An 18,222-nucleotide genomic window follows, 5' to 3' on the forward strand; every position below is an offset into this window, starting at 1 on the left:
AGAGAACATCAGAAAATAGAAGGATGTTGTCCATTCTTGAATAGGCAGAATAAATACTGTCAAAATGGTCATACTCCCCAAACTATTATATAGACTCAAAGCAGCCCCAATGAAATTACCAACACAATTTACATATCTAGAGAAAAACAATCCTAAAATTTATATGGAACCAGAAGAGATCCAAACTAGCAAAAACCATTTAGGGCAACAAGAGGAGGCATAGTAATACCTCACTTCAAAATATACTACAAAGAAATAGTTATAGAAACAGCATAGTACTGGAACAAAAAACAGATATGTGACTCAGTGGAATAGAACAGAGGGTCCAGAAACTTCCCCAGCCAGAATCAGCTGTTTGATCTTTGACAAAAGGGCCAAAACCATGTGTGGGAGGAAAGATAGCCTATTAAACATGTGGTGTTAGGAAAACTGGTTAGATGTGTGTATTAGATTGAAACTGGACCTTTATCTCTCACCATATACTAAATTAAAATAAAAATGGATCAAAAATATAAACACTAAAATAGGAATATTAAACTTCTGGACAGATGAAATAGGTGAAATGCTTGAAGACATAAGTGTTGGAAAGGCTTTTTTATATAGAACCTCAGCACACAAGAAATAACAGCAAGAAAAAACAAATGGGATTATATCAGGTTAAAAAGTTTCTGTACAGCAGAAGAACTGACTAGTAGAGTGAAGAGACAACCTAAAGAATGGGAAATAAATTTGCAAGTTACTCCCAAGACAGAGCGCTAATATGTAGAATATACAAAGAACTAAAAAGAAAGTTGAACCACCTAAAATTAAAGATCCACTGAAGAAATGGGCAAGAGAAATGAGCATACACTTCAGAGAAGAAGAAATACAATGGCTAACTAATTTTTAAAAAACATGTTTAACATCTCTGGCTATTAGAGAAATATAAATTAAAATAATTCTAAGATTCCATGGTACTCCAGAAAGAATTGCAATCATTAAGAAATCCAACAATAATAAATGCTGGCATGGCTGTGGTGAAAAAGGAACTCTCCTTCATCATTAGTGGGAATGTAAACTAGTACAACTACTATGGAATGAGTATGGAGATTTTTGAAAGAATTGAAATTAGACATTCTGTGTGACAGTGATCCTCCTGCTAGGTATCTTCCCCAAAGAGCCTAAGACACCATTCTACAGCAATACATTCATACCAATGTTTATATCAGCCCAACTCATAATAGCTAAATTCTGGAAACAGCTTGTATATCCATCAACAGATGATTAGATAAAGAAAATGTGGTATCTACATATAGTGGAATACTACTCTGTTTTAAAGAATGATAGATCTGAGGCATTTATAGGGAAATGGATGCATGGGAAAATGTAGTGTTGAGTGAAATAAATCAGACAGATAAGCTTAAATACTGTCTGTTATCTTTCATTTAAATTAGGCAAAATACAAAGAGAATAATAAAACATGCATAAAAGGGACAGGGATGGATCTCTTACAATAGAAAAGTGGTCCAAGGGAGAAGGTGCAAGGAGTGGGGAAGAGGAGAAGGGGAAATAAGTAGAATAAAGATGTGCCATGTACAGGAACATAATAACTTAAATAATATAAACTTTTTATGCCAGAACATAAGCTAAGATTAGTAATATCAAAAAGAGTGAAAATGGGATAGGAGAATTGGAGGAGAAAAGAGGGAAGAGGAGGGTAGGAGAAAGGGTGGAGGAAAAAGGAAGCAGAGACTTCATAGATCTTCTATGTTCCTGTCCTTAGTTGAGGGTGATCCTATTCTACCTCCAGTGGATTGCTGATCCTGGGGACACAGGGTTGAGGTCTTACCTGCTGCATTCTCAAAGCCCCTATAAACTTTCTGAAAAAATCTCATAGCTCTTTGCTACAAATCCTTTCCCCAAAAAGATAGGTAAGGTTTTGAGGGCTCAAAAATAAGAAAGTTCATTTTTTAACTTTGTTCCATAAAATGATAATCTGAGCAGTCAACTCTAATGTAGCTAGTAAAGATTTTTTAGGTTATAACTTTACAGAGCCCAAAAGCTTATCTGTTTTTACATAAATCTTGGTCTGACATCTTATTATATGTATAATTATAGGGTAGTGATTTTATGAGCTAATTTTACATTCAATAAAACTTAGACATTTTATGTTGGTGTTAGTTTTCTATCACTATAACAAATATCTGAAGTCAGGCACGGTGGCGCACACCTGTAATCCCAGCACTCGGGAGGCTGAGGCAGGAGGATCACATTGTTGTGAGTTTGAGACCAGCCTGGGATACAAAGCGAGCTCAAGCCCAGCCTGAACTGCATAGGGAGACCCTGTCTCAAACCCAGCCTGAACTGCACAGCGAGACCCTGTCTGAAAAAGACAGAACAAAAATCTGAGCCTGGTCACTCACAAACAGAAGGGCTTTAGTTGTCTCACAGTTTCAGACATTTTGGCCCGTGACCAGGTGGCCCTGTTGTTTTGGGTCTGTGGTGACACATCATGGCAGGAGTATGTGCCAGAGCAAATCCTCTCACCATGCATCTGGGAAGCAGAAGAAGAAAGAGCAAAAGACTGGGGTCCCGGTATCGCCTTCACAGCTATACCCCAAGTGATCTAAAGACTTCCCACTAGGCCCTATTCCTTAAAGTTTACAACACCTCCTAAGAATCCCAAGCAGGAACCTGGCCCTTTAATTTATAGAGATTTCGGGAATATTTACCAAACCATTGCAGTGTCTCCCCCAAATTCCAACAACTAAGGCAAGATAAAGCAAGTACCGAACTAAGATTTTAAAAGTCTCCATTCAGTTTTCTTGATACATAAACCACCCTGATGGAAGGCTGCCTAAAGCCAATAAATAGCTTCCCTCTTTGTTCTGTACAAATTAACACACAGAAAACTGGCAAATGGAGAATGAAAGTACCTGTTGTATCAGAAAGAGGCCAGGCTGGGGGATAGGGCTAATATCAGCCACATGCATCTGCCAATGCTGGGCACCAACAGGGGCAAAACTCTCACCTAGAAAATCAAAATAAAACACTTTCTCTCTGGGCAGCTCACTCCCAAGAGGATGAACTACCTGAGCTGAGCATGCCCACATGTATCAGCCAACTAAGACACTTCATCTTCTCAGGAATGGTGAGGGAGGGGAGAGGAAGAAGCCAGGAATTTCACCAAATTACTACCTTTGATAAAAGAAAATATCATGGCTTGGGTAAGAATATTCCCACAATGTACCATATTCATTTAATAAAAATGAGTTTGGCTTTATTGGAAAAGTCCACAGCTCACCCACTCTGAAGCAAGCTAGATGCTGTATGTCTTCCATCTCTCTGTTAACAAACAGAACAAATTTTCAGTCCTTAAACTCTGCAGTGTGTGAGGTGGAATGGGATAGGCTATATACTGAACCATCTTAAAATCATACCATCTATTGCACTGTCAGCTCTGCACCTCTGTGAAGTTCTGCCTTATCCCAGGTCGAAAGCCCTCTGTTTCATCAGTTTGTTAACTAATAAGACACTGTCTTATTTCTACCTAAGACTTAATTCTAATAAAGTTGCTGTTTCCCACCCTCACATGTAGCGGTGTTCTTTTATGTTCAGACTTATCTTCTTTTAGAAAAATCATTTGTTAAAGAGTCTGGGCCTTAAACAGGTTGCTGTTTTAGCATATTTGGAATCCGTTACCAAGACCAGACATTTACCAGCTCTTGCAATCAATATACACCACACACTGAATGTTTAAAGAATGAGAACTGATAGATGGATGTCTCAAAAGGCTTGTCAAAGCCTTTTATAAAGTAGGTGGAAAGCAGGAATGGTTCTCATCATATTCTGTCTCCACCATCTTGATTCATCTACAGTGAAAAAGAGGGAGGGTGTGGGTGTGGAGATATGTGTGCGTGTGTGTGTGTGTGTGTGTGTGTGTGTGTGCATGTGTGTGTTTGGAATTGCATTTCTTGGCTGTATCTCCAATGGGATGATTAAAGAACTTTAGCTCTTTGCAAGCAGCTCAGCCAGAAGTTTGACTATGTTTCATTTTCCCAATATGGTTCTCATTTGCTTTCAACCCCACTCATTTTTTATTATTTGTCTTTCAGAGAAAAAGACAGCAAGAAATCAACCTTGGGCTTCTTTAATTAAGGTCTGCATTCTTGTTGGTATATTTCAGGAAGACAATTGGTAACTTTTGCCTCACGCTCTGAGAATCTTATATTGTGGTTCTATTTATTCATCAGGGCTCTGCACAGCTTTGGGGCCCATCCCTGGTTTGGGGATCCTTAAATTTGTTTTCATATGGAATTGTGAACATTGTATCAGTGTATAAAGCTTATGTTTCTCTTTCCAGAGTTCTGGTGAGGAACTGTTAGGATAATATCACTGATCTTTATTGTGAAGAAGACTAGGATTAAAGATTTTGTCTGAATTTTTGATTTTTATAATTACGAAAAGAGAAAAGGTAAATACCAGATATCTCCCTCCCCAACTCGCAAATGCCAGCCATTCAAATTCTGAGTCCTTATTTACTTGGTGTGAGACATCTGACACGTCTTAATTTCAGTCTCATTTTTCATGATAAAAAAAGTAAAGACAGGGAACTTCAGGGTTATTTTCCCAAATGTGAAACCAGATAAGAGTCAGGAAGTGAAGCCATATGTTTGCCTTCTGGTTTCCTTTCCTTTTCACACTTGTGCTTCTAGAAAGAAGACTGATATGGTTGAGTTATTTTATCCCAGCCCCTTTTGTCATTTCCACCAAAATAAAACACTGAGGTTGAGATTCCTAAGGTAAAAGTAACTCTTTAAGAAAACTCTCCATCTATTTATTCAGTTCTTCTGTTTAAAGTGACAATACAGGTGTTGTAGGGATTTGGAGATGAGTTCAAAATGCACATGAAAGGAATTCATATATGGGACAGAGCAGGACAGATGTGGAACAGATAAAAGAGGAAAAAAAGTTGAGGATGTGAAGAGATTAAATATGCTCCTATGTGCCTTGATTAGTTAAGCCATTCTTCACACACCATCCTGATGTTAAACTACATCCCCCATAGCCTTATAGCCAGGTGAATCAGGGTCCAGGTTAACCATCATAAAAATGCCCTGGGCACCTGAGGGTATGTCTGGGACAGGTCAGCGGTCTTGAGTGGGTGTTGGCCTAGGCAGAAGGAAAGTGGCCTGAGCAGCTAAAAACATGGAATTTCCATCAGCCTATGTGGAGAAATCTGTAAAATTGAGTCCTAGGGAAACTCCAGTGTTTAGAAATCAGGAAAATGAGGATGAAATGGCCAAGGAGACAGAGAATGAGCAGCTAGTTAGGCAAAAGGAGAACCAAGAGGGAATTATGTCCTTATGGTCAAATGAAGAAAGAGTTTCTAGGAGGTAGTATCCTTTGTCTCAGGTACTATTGACAGACCAAGATGAAAATGCAGAATTGAACCCTGGATTTAGAGAAGATTTTTAATTATAAGAGGAGCAAAAACACAATTAGACAGCAAAGTATGAAAACACTGATATTCTTGGCTGAACAATCTTGAAACAAAATCTTCAGAAATAAAATTCATGAAGGGTTTTCAGTATTTAAAAGGTTAAACTATCAGTTATCTGATCCTTTTGATGCTACAGCATAACCACCTCCCTCCAGTACTATTGTTTTTCTGTTTTCTATAAAAATAGCTAATGTTGATTCAGCTCTGACTCAGTGCCAATAACTCAGAATCTTGTACACATATTTTTCATTCCTTTAATCTTAATGACAACCTTTAAAGATAACTGCCATTATTAAACATATTCCACACATGAACAATCTAAAGCTCCGAGAGGTACAGTAATTTGACCGATATAATAAGTATGACCAGTAAGAGGCAGAGGCAGAATTCAAATAGTAAGACTGGCTGTCTATACCAAACTCTTCCCATCTGAAGCCCAGTCCACGAGTCTCAGTTCTTTGGCAGCATCAGCTTTTGAAACTATGGTGCTCTTGAACTAAAGGTGTGGGAAAACCAGAGTGGGAGCAGGTACACAGGAGCACTTATTATAACTTAACCACAAAAAGGAATTTAGATCCATAGTCTTTTTCCCAAAGACTTTCTGAAATGTTCTAAAACAACGGAGGCCTTGCTAAACACCACTCAACTTTAGTCCCTGCAACAATGGGAATCAAGAAGCTCATTGAAATCCCAGTGTTTTCCTGTTCTCAATATTCTTTTGAATTCTCATGTAGTGTGATCCTACTGTCTGCCATTTCCTGTTAAACTTCCCAGACATCAGCCATGCCACTGAGCTGTCTTAAAAGTGGGACTGATGAGGATGGGCAAAGTAGAAGGAGTCAGGGAGGTGGGAGGTAAAGCCAGGCTGTTTCAAGGAGTAAAAAACAGTCACCTTATTCCTCATGTCCCTGAAAATAAGACTTAGTGTTGGCACCAGTATTGAGCCTTGAGGCCACTGTTGTTCTCATTCCTCCTACTTTATCCTTTATTAGGAAAAATTGAACCAGGTAAAGAAGGTCTCCATCTGAGTTCAAGGAGACCCTGAGAGCAAAGTGAGGACCCCACTAGCATGGCTTGGCTAGGAAGGGTCCTCTGGAAAACCTGTCTTCCCTTCACTCTTCTCCAACTGTCTCACACTGGGACAGGTTAAGAACTTCAAGACCCATGTTGTCATGTCATTGATGCACTCAGCAGAAAAACATATGAAGCTATCTCACTTCAGGAAAGAAGACTATGGATCTACAATTTCTTTTTGTGCTTAAATTATAGCCTGCATTCCTCTCTATCTGCTCTCACTCCCACTCTGATTTTCCCATGCTTTTATTTAAAATCTCAGATTTTTTTCTCAGTAGATTTTATGATCAATGGGAACAATATTCTGCCATAATCATCTCCATATCTTTTTTACTGAAGAAATACACTTATTTGACATATGGCTCAGGTATACATGAAACTCTACTAACAGAGATCAGCTCTGGGTAAGGCCACCCTCCAAAAAAATTCACAGCCCTGAGTTAATGACCAAACAGTCCATTACACTGTGGATAAGCTATTCTCTGTACAAAAAAACCATTAAAATCTAATTACTTCATTTGGTAGTCTTGCATTTGTTTGCTTCATGTCCTCTAAGGAGGCCTGAGTTTTGGTTTTCTCTTTAGTTCATATCTTTCACATCCACACATAGTACCTTCCTGTATCAGTCAGGATGCCTTCAGCCAAAGTGACAGAAAACCTGGTCTACATGAGTTAAAACAATGCATTACTACTGCGTATAACAAGAGTTTCAAGTTATAGTGCTTCCACATTTTGTTAACACAACCCATCAGTGACGTTATCAAGGGCCCCAGTCCACTCATGCTTTCCTTCTACTATCATGCTATTCATGAGCTAGGCTATCCCTCCTTATGGTCATAAGGATGTTGTGACCCAAAGATGTGGCTATCTCCAGTGGTGATTCTTAACAGACTGAGAACATTGCATTCAGAAGCTCCCCAGCAAACACCCCTCACATTTGTTGGTTAGACTTGGATAGCGTTCTCACTGGCATAGACAATAAACTTCCTATGATTACCCTGAGTAATAACAACAACTTTTCTAAGCACATGATTACATGGGAGAAGGTACAACAGCGCCCAAAACCAGAGCTATACTACCAAGAAAGAAGTTAAAGCATAAAAGGATGGAAGGATGAAACTGGTGTAAGTAGCTTACACTGTCTGATAAAAATAACACCTGACAATATTTATCAGTTTTCACCTCACTTTAGCTTATGTCATCAGAAGAAATAGATTATTTCTTCAGTTCTGAGAACTAAGTTATAGGAAGTTACAGTCTGGATCAGAAAGACTTTGATGAAGAAGGAAGAAAACTTGAAGGAAAGATTAGAAGCATGAGCCTTGCCTGGCTAAAGAACCATAACAACAGAAGTCTACATATGGAAGACTTGAAAGCCAGCAAAAGGTATGTCAGTCTTCCAAGGACTGCATCAGGCCATTTGCACTCATTTCCTACTACTTCTCATAAAACTCTTTCTTTTTAATTTTAAAAATAAAAAAATGAAAACATTAACAGACATGAAGACATTTACAAAGTAACACAAAAACAATACAAGCAGTACAGAATTTCAGACAAGGTGATAGGAAATTAATAATGGTGTCTGTATTACATATTGTTATCTTCAAATTGGTTACTCAGATAAACAAATATGGGCATGTAAGACTAATCAAACAATTAAACCTTAACTGTTCTTTTCAATAAAGCGGTAGAAATCAGTAGTACAACTATCATAGCTATCTTGTATATATGTATATTTTTCCCTTCTTTCTTTCTTTTCTCTTTCCCTCATCTCAATTGTTCTTTCCTTTTGAGCAGTGTCTTTCCCTTTCACGATATCTACTGTACCCTTTAGATTTTAAACAGAAAATAATATTCTCCTATAAGGAAATCAAGGCTCAGAGAAGTTGGGTAATTTGCCCAGAGTTACATGGCTAGTGAGTAGCAGAAAGATGTATGCTGGTTGTTGACAGGGGCTGCAACCTTCCTGAAAGGGCCAAGTCTTTAGGAAATTTCAGAAACAGAAGCCTCAGGAAAACAAGTGTTTCATTATTATCTTGAAGCTTTGGAACCCACATTTCCATGAAATCTCCTAAAAAAAATAGACTATTTGTAAACAAAGAAATTTTCAGGGGCTGGAAAGACTGAAGGGTGTGAGGAATGTGGAAGGAAAAAGGAAATCCATGAAACCCAAATGGCTGACAATATATTAGCCAAATATCAGTTTTTTAAAATCATTAATTTGTTAACTATAACAATTACTAATTTTTTGTATTACAGTTTACAGGAACTCATATTGTTTGTAATAGTTTTAATGGAATTTACAGAAATTTCCTAAATTTTGTTTTCCAGGAGCTTTGCCACAGGCAGAGGAACTAGGTAGCACAAAAAATTCTTCACATGAAGTGCATGTGTATCTTTCATGCAATAGTGGTCTCCTGTTTTCAGGGATGGTGGAGCATGTAGCCTCAGAAGAGATACCTATGAAGCAATGCAAGGCAGACATACTCAGTCAGCAATCCCAGATCAACCCAGAACATGAATACAGGGACCAATGTGGCAGGCCCCAGAGGCAAATTAGGGTTAGGTGCTGAAGACTCCTGAGTTATTGAGTTTGAAATTCCCAGCAGGTGCTGGAACAATAAGCATATAGGTGATTTCTGAAGCAGTGGCTGACACTCAAGAAGCACTTAATACATATCTGTGGGATGAATAATCTACCTTAACACACTCCATGTTGGTTCAGTTTGAGTCACAAGTCCTTAAGCATTTCTTCTGTAAAGCAAAAGCCAGTTACACTCATGGTTCTTCCACTCTTGTTAAGTAGGAGCCACAATTACATCTTTTTTAAAACTAGGTGTAGAGCATGGCCACAGTTATGTTATAATTTAATTATGGCCATGGTTATTATTTGATAAGTAACCATCTTGAGAAAATGGTGTACTGAAGGTTCTGGGTCCCTAACTCAGGGACTGACAGTTCAAAACCACTAATATTCAAAACTTAGTGGGTACAGGGCTTAGTATACAAAAATGAAACTGTCAAGGACTGATGTACAACAATGTATAAAAAATCTTGATTTTTTTCTTTTTTCTCATTATTTGCCTATTGGGTTATTGTAAATGTGAAGTGTTCAGAACATGCTTAATCCTAGTGAATTTAAATATGAGATAAGATTGCTAAGGTCTTGATATAAAACTGCAAAAAAGAAAAGAAAAGGATGTGTGAGAAGCAGAAAATCAGCAGCAACTTTGGTTCTCAGCTGCTCCTATTTCTCCCACCTTGCTGCCAGGCAAAGAGCCTCCCTCCTCGCTCTTCCCTGGAATGACTACCACCTGCTCTTCCTGCTCTGTACTTGCCCTTCCCTTGACCCTGAAATCCAGGAACCTAAGGAAGGGGCATGGCCTTGATAACTTCAATCATCTTTCTTTGCTCCAACTCCTTTTTTCCCTCTCTGGCACTTCATCTTAGTGTCTTTCCTTTCAATCTGTAGCTTAGAAAACTCCTAGTCCCAATTGATCAGTTTATGTTGCTGTCTTATGGCAAATTCTCCCCCCAGTATTGTATATTTGTCCACTCCCAATAACAGCTTCCAATCTGGGCCTAACATCAACTTCCTCTCTCAAACTCTGTTGCTCTTTTGTACACATACATGCAAATTATATACACATTACACATGTGTAAGTTATTTTTTGTATACACACAGAGTCATCCCTAGGTGTCACCGGAATTTGGTTCCAGCACCTCTCATTCACAGTAAAATCTTCAGATGCTCAAGTCCCTTCCATAAAATGCCATAGTCTTTGCATATAATTTATGCACATACTCCTGTACTTTGGGGGTGAGTTGCTTAGGATCAAAACCTAGGTCCTTGTGCATGCTAGCCGAGTTCCCTACCACTGTGCTACATTCCTGGTCCACCTTCTTTTATTCTTTAAAACATCTCTAGATTACTTATAATACCTCATACAAAGTAAATACTGCATAAACAGGTGTTCTATTGTATTGCTTAGACAATAAATAAAAGAATAAAATTCATACATGTTCAGTATAGAAGCAATATTTTTAGAAAATATTTTCAGTTTACCAGACATAAAGATGCAAATTTTTTCTTATTTTTTATTGTCTTTAAAATAAAAAAATTTAAAAAAATATTTTCAGTTCACATTTGGTTGCATCCATGGATGTTTAACCCACAGACAGAGGCTGATTTTGCATATGTACATGCAAAGCTTTTGTGGTGTATATCTGCCTGTTCAATATTATAGCCACTTGTTACATGTGGCTATTTAAGTGTAAGTTAAATAATAGTAAATATAACTTAAAATCCAGTTTCTCAGTCTCACCAGTCACATTGAAAGTACAAGGAATTATGTGCAGCAAGTGGCTATTGTGTTGTACAGGAATCACTGAAGTTTGATTGAGCAGCACTGCCTCATATCATCTGTCCATGTTTTCTGTATCTTCTCATACTATTACCAGATCTTTTCAAAACCCAGAGGAGATATATATTTACTTCTAGGAAGGGCTTGTTCTTCTTCTATTCTATTAAGCAAAACCTAAAATGACATTGTATCTCAGCAGAGACAGTTTTCTCGTGGGTTGTGGGTAGGGTAGAACTGCAGATTATCACTTTCCAGGAATTAGAAGGAATCTCAGATTCACAGTTCCTGTCCCCTGACCAGAGCTGAGCTCAGCCCCTGGCTTCTGTGGAACATCTTGAAGCTCTGAGTGAATGGCAGCGATGACATGTTTAATGAAAGGTAAATATTTACGGTCAGTCTCCAGCAGATGTGCTCTGTGGGTGGGTAGGTGAGTCACTGCAGGGGCTCGGAACCCATGTTGTGCTCTGGGTCCGACTGGAAAGGTTCTTTGTGCCTAAACTTAACCTGTTGTTCTGAAGTCAAAGCAGGTGGAGATCAGGGCACCATCATACAATCAGCAGCCCTGCAACTGCAGGATTGCAATGCGCTTGAAGCTGGAGTGCTTTTCATTGTGCTGACTATAAAAACTCCCGGAGAGGCAGAGAAGCCATCCTATCAATGTCCTGGGATGCTACTGGCATCTAGCGTAGAAACAGGGAAATAGCTGTCATGCAAATACTCGGCAACCAGAGACAAAAGGAGGAACCAAGGACACCTAGGAGATGTGTTTTATAAATCAAATCAGTACTTACAGAATGCTTTGCTGTCACTATGTAAGCTTAACCAGCAAGCTACACCTGGGTCACAGCAGTTGTTTAGCAAAGGTTGATTGTCAGTTGACTGAATCTGCCATTTGGTCAGTTGTGCCCTTGTATGCTTTAGACGAGTGGTATACTTAAAACAGAGGCTTCCATTTATCAAGCATCTCTGTGATGATGGCTTTACATACATTGCATAACTTAATTCTTAAGATGACACATAAGGCACATATTTTCATCTTCCCTTTTCAGGGATAAAAACTCAGATTTGAAAAATTAAACTCAAGTTTGTTAAAGCCCTTTACAGGGTGTAAAATGCCACATTTTGAGTGTGGCTCTGACACTCACCTCTGAACTGTTGAAAAGAAATAGGAAATATAGTTCCCACTTCAGTTTGAGTCACCTGAGGCCAAGAACAGTGATGTGACTTGCTGAATGCTGTGTTACTAGTATACGACATCCCTCTTCTTCTTCTTTCAAAAATTTTAACTGATACATGATAGTTATACATATTTAAGGAGGATAGTGTGATATTTTAATATGTGCATACAACGTGTAATGATCAAATTAGGGTGATTATCATATCCATCACCTCAAATATTTAGGTATTGTCTCTCTACTGACAGCAAAGCCACATTTTTCTCAGCACTTGTACTACATCTTGTGATATTTACATCATATTTTGTTCTAGGGAATCTCAGAAATCAGCTACAACCTCAAGCAAATTATTAAATCCTCCTGGCAGGATATGAGCATGGTAATTTATCAACTGTTTCATAATAGAGACCAGAAATCTGAATGTCACTTAGGGCATTTTAGTTAAGATCTGCACTCAGTATGGGAACAATTAGCTAACAGACTACAAATAAATTCTCTGATTACTCTCATGATGGGATAGTGACTTGCTACAAAGCCTTGCTTGGATGTGATGGGAATCTGGCTTGAACATCTGTCGTCAAATGGGTGTTGGGTTTGACCCTGCATGGCAAGCTGGACACAGTTTCTGTAAGCGTTGTGCCATAGACAACCTTCCTACATCTGCATCCTGGCCCCATGTGAATCACCTCTCAGGCACAAAAACTTCTGTGAAATCAGTTTGTAAGAACCAATTTTATGGTGAGTGATCTGTCCTGTCTAATAGTGTGTGAAGTACTGCATTATAACGAAGCCCAAGGGAAGTGAAATAAGTCCAACTTTCTTTATTTTAAAGAGAAAAAAACAATACAAAGTGATACAAAATTTCAAAACAAGATAATAGGGAATTAACAGTGGTTATTACATTGCATATTGTTATCTTTAAAGTAGTTGTTCAGATTACAAGATACAGACATGCAAAATTGATTAAACAATATAAGCACAAACCATTCCTTTCAATGAACTGATAGAAATTAGTAGTATAGTTATCTTAGCTATTGCATGTGTGTGTGTGTATATATATATGTATATACATATATATAGTTCTTGTTTTGCTTTTCCTTTCCTTTTCTCCTTTCCCTCATCCCAATTGTTCTTTCCCTTTGCGCAGTTTCTTTCCCTTTCACAATATCTATTGTACTTTTCGGATCTTATTTATTCTTTCAGTTTTTTACACTAGGGAAACAATAAGGCCATGTTCATAAATGAAAGCCAACCTTTGATACTATGGGAGTTCAAGTGGAAATTAGTGTGGAGAACTTTTTCTTACTAAGGTTAAAATACATCTACCCAGTTACTCAGTAATTCCTCACCTCAGCAGTTATCCAAGAGAAATGAAAACATGTTTACAAAAAGAATTATGTAGGGATATTCACAGTGGCTTTATTATTTTTCAATTTTATGGAAAACAAAGTAAAATTTTGTAATGAAATAATAGGAGAATAACAATAATTAATATATTAATATTGTTATCTTCAAAGTAGTTACTCAGAGTACAAGATATGGGCATAAAAAGTTGTCCAAATGATATTAGTACAAAACTTTCTTTTCAATAAAATAAATTAGTAGTAGAACTATCTTGTACATTTTTCCTTTTCCCTTTCTTCCCTTCCCCCTACCTCCACCCTAGCCCCTGTTTCTTTTTGAATAATTTCTTTCCATTTCAACATATCTATTGTATGGTCCTTATTTACTCTTTCAGTTTCTCACACCAGGGAGAAAACATGATGTTTATACATGTGAGTCTGATTTATTTCATTTATGAGTCTGATCTGAAGTTGCATCCATTTACCTATAAATCTCTCAAGTTTGTCCCCCTTTATGGCCGAGTAGTAATCCATTACATGAAAAGTCCACATCTTTTTTATGCATTCCTCAATTCATGGACATTTCAGTTGTTTCCAAGATTTAACTATGATAAACTGTGCTGTTATAAACATGGGTGCACACATATCACTCTGGTATGATGTTTTCAAAAATTCCTGGAAGACACCCAGAAAAGGAATATCTGGGTCAAATTGGACCTCTAATCCTAGGTGTTTGAGGAATCTCCATACTGATTTCCAGTGGTTGCACCAGTCTACACTCCCACCAACAGTGGAGAAGGGTTCCTTTTTCTTCACAGCCCTACCAGCATTTTTTATTGATTTCTTGATGATAGATATTTTTCCTGGAGTAAGATGAAATCTCAGCATTATTTTAATTTGCATCACTCATATAACCAGTGCTGTTGAACATTTTTTTCATATATTTATTTGCCATTTGTATTTCTTCTTCTGAGAAGTGTGTATTCATTGCAGATGCCCATGTTTAGATTGGGTCTTTGAATTTGGGAGGTCTGATTTTTTTCAATTCTTTATATGTTCTAGATAGAAGTCCTTTGTCTAAAGCACAACTAGTTATAAATTTTCCCCACATCGTGGGTTGTGTTTTCACTCTGCAGTGATTTCTTTTGTTGTACAACTGCTTTTTAATGAGATTCCAGTTGTTGATTCTGTGTAGTATTTCCAATGCAATCTGGATTTTCTTCATGAAGTCTTTGCCTACACCTATGTCTTCAAGAGTTCTACCTATTTTCTCTTCCAACAGATTTAGTGTTTTGTCTTAATATTTAGATAAATTTGATCCATTTTGATTTTAGTTTAGTGCATGGTGATAGACATGGGTCTAGTTTTAGTCTTTGGCATGTGGAAAGCCAGTTTTTCTAGCACCGTGTAGTAAAGAGGCTATCTTCCTTATAGTGAACATATTTGGCCCCTTTGTCAAAGATAATGTGGCTGCATGCATTTGGAGTTGTATTTGCATCTTCTAATCTGTTCTGATAGGGCAAGAGAAGCTCCATTTTCTTTTTTAAACTCCATATTAAGAGAAGTCACTTAAATTGTTTTAAGCTGTAGTTGACTCCACTCTTGACCCCTTCCCTTGGTTAGTCATTAACCTACATAAAGAAAAGAGTCATAAAATGGGAACAGAACAAGCTGGAAAAATTGAGAAGTAGGCTAAAAGTTAACCTGCAACGATCATCTGGAATCAGGCTATCTGACAGCTTCTGGGAAAGATAAACTTTGTGATAATTGTGTGACATTCTTGAAAAGTTCCCCAAAATTAGGTAATTGTTACTATGGAAGCCTAAAAATGTACTTAAACTGAAGGTGAGACCCAGCTTGGCATGGACATCTTCTCTGGCTCCTGGTTAGAGACTGTCTGTCCACTGGCTCAATAAAGATTTTTCATTTCTGTTCTTTTCAGTCTCTTGTGGATGCTGTTCTCATTGAGCTCACTTGCTGTATTAGTTCCACTGATCTTCAAGTCTGTTTTGTTTTTGTTTTTATTTTTGTTTTTGCAAGTACTTTGCAAGTAGATTTGTAGTATAATTTCAAATCAGAAATTCTAATGCTCCCTGCCTTGCCTTTGTTGTCCAGAACTGTTTTTGCTATTCTAGGTCTCCTCTGGTTCCATATGGATTTTAGAAATATTTTCTCTAGTTCTGTGAGGTAAACAAGTGGTATTTTTATTAAGATTGCTTTAAATTAGTATAATAATTTCAGGAGTATGGCCATTTTCACTATGTTGGTACTTCCTATCCAAGTGCAAGTGATATCTTTCCATTTTCTGATATCTTCTTTGACCTCCTTTTGCAGAGTATTTTAATTTTCAACATATAGATCTTTTATTTCCTGTGTTACACTAATTCTTAAATATTTCAGTTTTCTGAATACTATTTTGAAGGGTGTGACTTCTTTAATTTCTCTCTTAGTAAGTTTAGTTTTTTATCATGAATGAGTGTTGGACTTTGTTAAATGCTTCTTCTGCATCATTTTAGATGATCATGTGATTTTTGTCATTGGTTCTGTTAATATGATATATTACATTTATTTTTTATTTTAAAGAGAACAATAGAAAAGAACAATAACAAAATATCAACCACATAGACAAAAACAAACAACTGGGATGAAGTAAAGGAGAAAAAGAAGGAAGGAAGAGGAAAAATATATATACAGAAAGATAGCTGGGATCACTGTAATGCTGATGTCTAACAGTTTATTGAAAAGAACAGTTAATGCTTAATTTTAAAAATTTTTTGATCAATTTTGGATGCTTATATCTGGTAATCTGAGCAACTAATTTGAAGACAACAATATGGAATATAACAACCATTGGTGAATTCCTGCCATCTTGTCTAGTGAAACTCTGTATCATTTCTAATGTTTCTTTTGTTTTTATTTTTCATTCTCTTTAATAGTTTGATCGATCTTGCATTCTTACATCTGGTAATCTGAGCAACTTCATTGAAGATAACTATATGTAATATATTTATTGATTTGTGTATGTTGCAGCACCCCTGCATCCCTAAGAAGAATCCTATTTGGTCATGGTGTATAATCTTCTTGATAATTTGGTGCATTCTGTTTGTCAGTATCTTACTGAGGATTTCAGTGTGTATGTTCATTAGGGAGATGGTCTGTACTTTTCTTTTTTGCTTGAGTCCTTCTCTGTTTTGGCATCAAGGTAATACTTGATTCAAGGAATGATTTTGGCAGCACTGCTTCCCTTTCAATTTCTTAAAGAGTTTCAACATTAGTGGCATTAGATCTTCTCTAAATTTCTTGTAGAATTCAACAGTGAATCCATCAGGGCCTGGGCTTTTTTTCAATTTCATTGACTGATATTGGGTTATTTAGAATTTTTAAATCTTGATTCAGTTTTGGCAATCCATATGTATCTAGGGGTCTATTTCTTCTGTGTTTTCTATCTATTAGAGTACAGATTCTCATAGTAGGTACTGATGATCTTCTGGATTTCTTCAGGCTCTGTTGTGATTTCACATTTTTCATTCCTAATTGCTTGAATTTGAGTCTTTCCTTTCCTCTTTTTAATGAAGTTAGCTAAGGGTTTATCAATTTTATTTAATCTTTAAAAAACCCCTGGGCAACCCACTCAGACCCCCTTCTGTCACTCTTTCAGACATCTCAGACAGAAGCTTTCTTTCCCTCAATAAATATATTGTGCTCTTAAGAAAACAAAGAACCAACTCTCTGATTCATTGATTCTTTGTATTATTTTGTAAATCTCAATTGTATTAATTTTTGCTTTTATCTTCATAATTTCATCCCTCCTATAAGCTTTGGATTGGATTTGTTCTTCTTTTTCTAGAAGTTTGAGGTTCAAGCTTTGGTTGCTTAGTTGAGTTCATTCTGTTTTCCTGATGTGAGAATTCGTCACAGTAAATTTCCCTAAGAGGACTGCTTTCATTGTGTCACATAAGTACAGGTATGTTGTATCAGGCTTATCATTTAGTGGTAGATACTTTTTAATTTCATCTTTAATTTACTCTGTGACCCATTGGTTGTTCAGGAGGGTGTTATTTAATTTCATTGTGCTTATGCAGTTTTTGTGGTTTCTTTCACCACTGATTTCCAATTTCTTTACACTATGTTTAGAAAATATATATGGGATTATTTAAACTCCTCCACATTTATTTAAGCATGTTTTATGGCTTAACATGTGATCTATTTTGGAGAACATCTTGTGTGCAACTGAGAAGAATGTGTATGCTGATGTTGTGGGGTGGCACACACTATGGCCATCTACTAAGTCCATTTTTTCACGTTTAGTTCAATTCTGATATTTCTTCTTTTATTTTTTGATTATTTGATACATCTATTTGTGAGACTTGGGTATTAAGGTCCCCCATTACAACTGAGTTAGTGTTTATTTGATTATTTATGTCTGTTAACATTTGTTTTAGGTAGTTGGGTGCACCAGTATTTGGTGCATGTATATTTATGATTGTTATCTCTTCTTCTTGGGGTTTACCCTTAACAGTTATGTAGTAATCTTTTTGTATTTTTTGATCAGTCTTGACTTAAAATGTGCATTTTCTACAAATAGAATAGCTACCCCTGCTTTTTTCTGGGCTCCTATTGCATGGGGTATTGTTTTCCTTCCTTTGACTTTTAGTCTATGAATTTCTTTTTTGAGAAAAAAATGTTTCTTGAGTGCAGTATATTGTTGGATCTTGCTTTTGATCCATTCTGCCAACCTGTTTCTTTTGACTGGTGAGTTGAGACTCTATAACTGATGGTTATAA

This window comes from Chinchilla lanigera, unplaced genomic scaffold (assembly GCF_000276665.1).
Source record: "Chinchilla lanigera isolate Chin_1 unplaced genomic scaffold, ChiLan1.0 scaffold00034, whole genome shotgun sequence".
Lineage (NCBI taxonomy): Eukaryota > Metazoa > Chordata > Mammalia > Rodentia > Chinchillidae > Chinchilla > Chinchilla lanigera.